The sequence below is a fragment of the Euleptes europaea genome, chromosome 17, assembly GCF_029931775.1.
Source record: "Euleptes europaea isolate rEulEur1 chromosome 17, rEulEur1.hap1, whole genome shotgun sequence".
NCBI lineage: Eukaryota > Metazoa > Chordata > Lepidosauria > Squamata > Sphaerodactylidae > Euleptes > Euleptes europaea.
The window spans coordinates 24565334-24573656 of NC_079328.1; positions in this window are offsets into that span (position 1 = coordinate 24565334).

An 8323-nucleotide genomic window follows, 5' to 3' on the forward strand; every position below is an offset into this window, starting at 1 on the left:
GAGGTACACACAGGAAGACTCCCCCCGCCCCTCCGTAACACTCTCCTCCAGCACCACATTTCACAGGAATCTACTTTCTTCCTATAGGAGTAGGGAGTGCTCATCTAATCCTTAAGGTGGACACTTACAAGCTTCTTTTGCCCCCCATACAACAAAGCACACACCAGTTCCCATTCTCTTTTCTAGAGACCTTGTTTCCCATGTTTTTTTTTATTAAATTATTATAGCATTAAAAAGCAAAGCAATACAATCCAAACATCAACCAAAACATATCAAACATATATTTCTGAGCAAGCAGTCACTATGAACCTCCATCATCTGATTCTTGACTTTTAAGTATATTGTCCATTCTGGAACTTGTAGGACTCCGCACTTCCTCTAAATCCCCTGTTTTTGTCATTTTGGTAATAAGTCAATTTAATCAAAACATAGGTCTCTTTCACTTTATCAAACCAACTAATTAAACCTGGTGAGTTTTTTCCCTTTTCAACATCTAGCAAAATTTACTCTTCCTATTGTTTACATGTGGAGGAATATATCGAGATGTTTCTTATGCATGATCGGCAGACAATTTAATAAAATTTCTGGTTTAATAGGTATATTTCCATACCTTTGGATATAATATTAATCATTTTTTCCCAATGAGTTGTAGCTCTAATACATTCCCACCACATATGATAAAAATCTCCTTTGTCCATTTTACAGAACCAACATTTACTTGCATCCTCATTTAAATTCTTCATTGTCTGTATTCTTCTAGGGGATAATACCACATATATTTCATTTTATATAGATTTCCTTTAAATGATAAATTTATTAATAGATTTTCTCTATAGATTTTTTAGAGATTTTTATATAGATTTTCTCTAAGCTACACACACAAGTTCCCATTCTCTCTTCTGCAGACCTTCTTTCCCATGTTCAACTTGATCACCCTCTCATCTTCTCTATCCGGTGACTGTATCTCACACTTGTACATCTGCTTCTGCTTTTGTATTTCCCATGATTTCATCTTGGAGGGTATAATAGCCATGCTCCCATCTGGCTTTCTTCAGCCTTCTGGAACAGAAAAATTGGTTTCAAACATTTCGGATTCAGCTGCATTGTGCCTTTTTTTTTTTTTTTACTTTGCTATCAAATCTCAGGATGGATGAAGTTGCTGTTGATGAATTCATTTCCATAGCGTTGTCAGTTTAGACAGAGTTGTGTAGAACATGAAAAGAAAACGCAGCAAGCCTGCAGGTCAGTTTCAGTTGAACATTAATAGGCTAAGCCAGAGGATTCATGAAGAGGTGAGTTTTGAGGAGGGATTCATTTTCAAACCAAGTAAGAAATGGCAGCATAAGAGGGTTCCAAGTATACAGGGTAGCAAGGGAGAAAGGCCCAATTAATATAACCTCCTGTAATGGTTCTTAAGCCCTGGTCTGGATGGCCCAGGCTAGCCTGATCTCATCAGATCTCAGAAGCTAAGCAGGGTCAGCCCTGGTTAGTATTTGGATGGGAGACCACCAAGGAAGACCAGGGTTGCTGTGCAGAGGAAGGCACTGGCAAACCACCTCTGTTAGTCTCTTGCCATGAGGGGTCGCCATAAGTCGGCTGCGACTTGACGGCACTTTACACACACACACACAAAAGTGTCTGTTATCTAGAGCAGAACTGAGCATCAGTGTGGTGTATTGATTGGTGTGTCAGAGGTTCTAGTCTCCACACTGCCATGAAGCTTGCTGGGTGACCTTGGGCCAGTCATCCTCTCTCAGCCTCACCTACCTCACAGGGTTGCTGTGAAGATAAAATGCAGAAAGGGATATATGTACGGTATGCTGCTCCGAGCTCCTTTGAGGAAGGAGAGATTAAAACATAATAGACGGAATGCCTCGTTTCTTTGGCCATCTGCAGGAGACTCCTAGAACAACAACTGGGTCTTTGAAAACTCTGCCCCAGAAAAATGGTGAGTGCGAGTATTACCAAGCCAGGCATTCTTCAGAGTGCTCGAGGGGAAAAAATCTTCCTCCATCACCCTTTTTGATTCCATTGATTCACTTCTGGTTAAAGTCAGTGCACCTCCTCTGTCACCCACACGCAGCCACAGAGAAACACTTGGGAATCCTGCTTGGTGCCTCTCTCCAAGACCCAAGCAGCATTTCTATAGGCACATTACAAACTTGTAACACAGGTCCCTGCAATGTAATCTCAGCCTATATAGACAATATCATGAGGAAGAAACATTTCTGTTTCTGAAATGATGATGAAAACAGACTATATCATAATTCGCTTGCAGTCCGCTGTCAGTGGACATAGTGATAGCCACGATCATAGATGGGTTTAAGAGGGAGTTAGACAGATTCATGGAGGAAAGGTCCATCAGTAGCTACTAGCTGTAGTAGGGTTGCCAACCTCCAGGTTGTGGCTGGAGATCTCCTGCTATTACATCTGATCTCCAGGCGACAGAGATCAGTTTATCTGGAGAAAATGGTCACATTGGAACGTGGACTCTATGGCATTATACCCCATTGAAGTCCCTCCACTCCCCAAACCCCACCTTCCTCAGGCTCCACACCTCAAATCTCCAGGTATTTACTAACCCAGAGCTGGCAACCCTAAGCTGTAGTGATTAAAGGGAACATCCATATATAGAGGCAACAACCCTCTGAATTTTAGTGCTGGGAAGCAACATCAGGGGAAACCCTTGGCATCTGCGCTCTGATAGTTTGATCCTCCGGTGCAGCTGGTTGCCCACTGTGTGAAACTGGTCTGATCTAGCAGGCTCTACTGATGTTCTGAATCCCTCACCCAAACTCCACCAGAGTATATTGTTTCCTCCACGTCTCTGAAGCCTGGCTTCCTCCCCCTCCTCTTCCCTTTATCTCCAATTTCCCCGCGCCATTCTCCTATTTGGACTGTAATTAGGGGGATAAAGGCGGGGAGGGCTGCAGTCCCAAACCTAGCAGAGCTGCTGGCCGCCATTACAAGAACAGGGACTGGCTAAGTGTACCCAGTCTGATCTACCTTACGTTGTGGGTGCGTGTAAAGTGCCTTCAAGTCGCAGCCGACTTATGGCGACCCCTTTTTGGGGTTTTCATGGCAAGAGACTAACAGAGGTGGTTTGCCAATGCCTTCCTTTGCACAGCAACCCTGGTATTCCTTGGTGGCCTCCCATCCCAGTACTAACCAGGGCTGACCCTGCTTAGCTTCTGAGATCTGACGAGATCAGGCTAGCCTTAGCACTCTGCAGATTGTGCTAAGGCCTGGTGCGGGGAAGAATGGAGGGGCTGAGAAACTTGCTGGTTTTCTGCATGGGCAGGAAGTCCTCTTGGCTCATGAGGGTTTCCCACCTCCAGGTACTAGCTGGAGATCTCCTGCTATTACAGCTGATCTCCAGCTAACAGAGATCAGTTTCCCTGGACAAAATGGCCGCTTGGGCAATTGGACTCTATGGCTTTGAAGTCCCTCCCCCCCAAACCCCGCCCTCCTTAGGCTCCACCCCAAAAACCTCCCACAGGTGGCAAAGAGAGACCTGGCAAGCGTATGGCTCATGGAGACCCCCCCTCCTGCCCCACTTGGCCTTCCAATTCCTGACCGCACTAAACCCACATACAGGATGACAGTTCAGAAATATGACCAAAAGGCTGAGCATCCGCATGTTTGCTACTAGGTTTTCAGAGGCCCCAAAACAAAGTCTGGATTAGAAATAGGAGCAGCCCTTTCTCATTCCCAGGCTTTAAGGATTGCCTCACCTTTATTCTCAAAGGCACAAACCAGGCTGTGAGGGATTTTGACAGCTTGGTGCTCACGGCTGGAGCACATTTCCAAGAAGTTTATTAACCACAGAATGTTAAAAAAAAAATTCCCACACCCATAATTATTAGAACATTTATAAAACTTTCTCCACAATACACAAGTTACTGAAGAGAGATACTTGGTGATGCAGAATAAACAATCTGGCTATTAAGCAAATGTTGGATTGGTGCGGGGGCAGAGAAAGCTCCAGCCATTTCCAAAAAGGATGTTTGATGGATCAGAACAGAAAAATCTGGGCAAGAACATGGCATAGTACGAATGCTGGCTTTTTGCCTGGTTCAGTTCTGCAGTCAGAATGGGATGAAACACATATACCAATTTACATTGGGGAGAGGGAAATAAAGAGTCTAATTGCACTTTAACAGTGCATTCCTAAAGAGAGTTACTCTAGTCTAAGCCCATTGAAATGAATGGGCTTAGACTGGAGTAACTATTCTTAGTCTGCTTTTTTTTTAATTGGAAGAGCACTGAATTTTTAAATGCAATTACCTACTTCTGCAAGTACACACATATAGAGAGCCAGTGTGGTGTAGTGGATAAGAGCGGTGGTTTGGAGTGGTGGACTTTGATCTGGTGAACCAGGTTTGATTCCCCTCCTCCACATGAGCGGCGGAGGCTAATCTGGTGAACTGGATTTGTTTCCCCACTCCTCTACATGAAGCCAGCTGGGTGACCTTGGGTTAGTCACAGCTCTCTTCGAGCTCTCTCAGCCCCACCTGCTTCACAGGGTGTCTGTTGTGGGGAGGGGAAGGGAAGGTGATTGTAAGCTGGCTTGGTTCTTCCTTAAAGAGAAAGTCGTCATATAAAAACTAACTCTTCTTCTTCTTCTTCTTCTTCCTGAGACTGGCACCTGTAGCACAGTTTTTTTCTGGATTAAAACTGAAGGCGAATGCACACATGCACACACACTCCTTTTCCCAGTCAGATCCCAGAACAATGGGCAGACAGACATCTTGCTTGGAACTGTGGGATAGCCCAGCTAATATTGTTTTTTCAGCACCCAACCTTTACTTGCACCTCATAGAATCATAGAGTTGGAAGGGACCACCAGGGTCATCTAGTCCAACCCCCTGCACAATGCAGGAAATTCACAACTACCTAACTATTCAAGATTTAGTTTTCTGGAAACCAGTTATACTTCTGGGATTCTCCCATGCCTGTCAATGGTAACACAGAGAGCCTGCATCAGGGAATCCCTGTATGTCTTTAATTCTCCCCCTGAGATGATGTGTCACCCCCCAGATATTGGTAGAAAGCAGGGATGTACATGGAGAAACAAACTAATCAAAGCCCCAGCCAAGCACACTTTTTTGTTAACCACAAATGATCTGAATTTTTCTCCAACTTTCAGCCCCAAACCAAATGCTAGCTCTAGCAACTTTTATCCCAGATGATGCCAAATGTCTGTGGCCATTCGCTGCTTTCAGTCTCCACTTCCAAGGGTCAGGGCAGAGGAGGGAAAGTGACTCAGCAGATATATGCCTGACAGGCACAATGGCCAACCACAGTGCTTAGTTCAAGTTTCACACGGCACAGTGTAATCCCTGTTTGGTACCTCAGCACATGGCCTTTCTCCCTATCCCATTGCTGGCTCACTGCTAGTTTGGAGAGGGAGCCGAGAGATTCACATGTAAAGCAGTGAGCAGCACAGAACTTTTTTTTTTGTACAAAAAATGTGGGTAAAGCCCACATTCTCCTGTACCTTCTCTCACTGTGGTGTGCAATTTTAAACTTTTTTTTTCTCAACAAGCCTTCTGGTTTCTGAGTGGATGTGAGGAAGTTAAGTTAGGCGGGTTTCAAGCGCATGTGTGTGCAGAATTTGCTGCTCCTTGCCATTTCTCTTGGGCAACAGGCTCCTATGCCTGGCAGCATGAGGGTCAGAGTGCCAGACTAGGATCTGGAAGACTCGGATTCGAATCCTCACTCAGCCATGGAAACTCGCAGAAGCAATAGGGGACCCACACACTGAAAAGTTTCCAGTATGTCATTGGGAGGATCACATTCCAAGCATGGGAGACCTGGTTAGGATTGCTCCCTTGGAGAGAATTTTCAAAGGTATATAAAATGTACATATGTTTAAGACACTTAATAGAAGATATAGTTTTAGATTATCATAAGTTTAGCTGATGTAGAGGCTTAATGGATGAAATCTATTTCTGTTCACCTTAGAGAATCTTGAGATGAAGCAATGTTTTGAATAATATAATATTTGGGAACACTTCTTTTATACCTTTTAAACCTAAACTATGTGGAAGCTTGGAGGATGACTTATCTTTTATTTTATTTTTCCCCCTTTCCCTTTTTTCCCCTTATGGTACCCCTCTTTTATAAAATAAAAAATAATTTTTAAAAAAGGATTGCTCCCTTGGTGACTTAAGGCCAGTCATTCTCAGTACTTACCTCATGGGGTTATTATTAAGAGGATAAAATGTAGGAGAGGAGAATGATAGGGGAAGCGGTCTTGGGTCCACATTGAGGAGAACAGCGGAGTATAAATACCTAAATAACCAACCAAGTTAACAAATGCAGTAATGCTCCAGAGGCAACCTCAGCCTAACCTACCTCACAAGGTTGTGTGAGGATAAAATGGAGAAAGGGAGAATGTCCTAAGCCACTTTGGGTCCCCACTGGGGATAAAAGTGGTGTTTGTGTTCTGGAGTTAAATGGTCTTTATCCCCTTTGGAATTGTAGTTTTGGGAGGGAAGGGGATCTCTGCCAAAGAATCCTCAGCACTCTGGCAATCCAATCCCCAGGATTCATTGGGGTGATTTAAATTGGTATGCACCTGGGTAACTTTCTAGTGAAAATGCAACCGATTTATTGCATCTTAACTTATGGATGCTTCTACCATCAGCAAGGCGTTCAGATGTGGACCAGATTAATTACACTTCTGCAATCCCTGCCACCTGGTGTTCGCTGTGGACTTACACATGTGGACATCTGATGACGATGATGAAGAAGCACCTAAAATACATTGTCAGCCTATGGCTGTACAAAAGATAAAAATGAGCAAAACTCTGGCCATAGGCTGACAAGCTCATATGATCTTTTCTGATTTGGAATCACACACACACCTTGCAAGTTGCTTTTAGCACATGGTAGTCGAGTTCTAGGTACAGTATATGTAACTTCAGGGTGGTATCTGCATGGGATAATGGCAGGCAGGGAAAGAGAGCATGAGATCATATGTGCTGGGGGATACTGGCTGATGGGAAACCCAGTTGCCATGTTTTATTATGCATCGCTCAAAAAGCAGCTAGTGCTTTAGGCTTGCAATCAGGACTTGCAGAATTTTCATTATCCTCATAACAGTGGCATAAATGCAAATTCCCTCATCCCCACTGTGGGGAACAATGTAATATATCAGCAGGGAAAGCCTGCATGGGGAACATCAAGAAACCACATGTCTGGTTTGGAGAAGCAACAAGTAATCTGGACTCAAGGAATGTCTGCAGAGTTAAACCGTGGAACTGCCTGCCTCAGAAGCAGCATATTGCAGAGACCAAAGGGCTGCAGTGGGAGGGGGGAAAGGCAAAGTTCTGTACCACTGATGAAAAATTTAGTCAGGATCCAACCCAATGATCTAATATATGGGTGGTGGACGTTGGTGGACTGTAGATTTTCCAGAAAGTCAGCTGTCATATTTCCTATGCCTAGCCAGAACAGGCAATTGCAGTACATGATCTGGGTTCGTAGCAATTTCTGCTTTCCCAAAGACTGGCCACAGACACATGATGTGTGTGTTTTGCCATCAAGTCACAATTGACTTATGGCAACCCCATAGGGTTTTCAAGGCAAGCGTTGTTCAGAGGTGGTTTGCCATTGCCTGCCTCTGTGTCACGACCCTGGTAGTCCTTGGAGGTCTCTCATCCAAATGCTTTCCCAAGTGGAGGTTGAGAGTGTGTGACTGGCCAAAGGTCACTAGCAAATTTCTATGGCAGAGTGCGGATTCGAACCTGGGTTTCCCAGATCCTAGTCCGACGCCTTAACCACTACACCACGTGATACCACCACTATACCACGTGATTTACTTTCCAGAATGTGGGTAAATATCTACATGCGAGGCAATGGGGGAGGAGACATGGGCATTAAAAAAAAACAGTGATTATCGTTACCTGCACCTGACCTGGAGAGGCAACTAGTGTTCTGGGGCACAACCTAGCCTTCAAGCAATTTCTGCTAAGATTGGTACGCAGTTTCCTTCTCACTGCTGTGGAGAATGGGAAGATATCTATATGGGGATCGGAGCACATAGCGCTTTGAGAAATCTAGCTAGAGTATGTTCTTAGGCCTGGCATGCAGAGGCAGCTACTGCTCCAGGGGTGCAACACGGACTCTTAGCAATTTCCCCATCCCATTAGAGGCATGCTCGCACATGATGCATTGTTTTCTTTTCTTTGGCATGCAGAACAAAGTCTATTTCTATCTTCAGTTTAATGCCTTTGTCATAAATCATAAGTGCAGGAAAAAACCACTTGAAGCTTGAGATAGAGAACTGGAGGACACATCTGGCTCATGAGTTAGC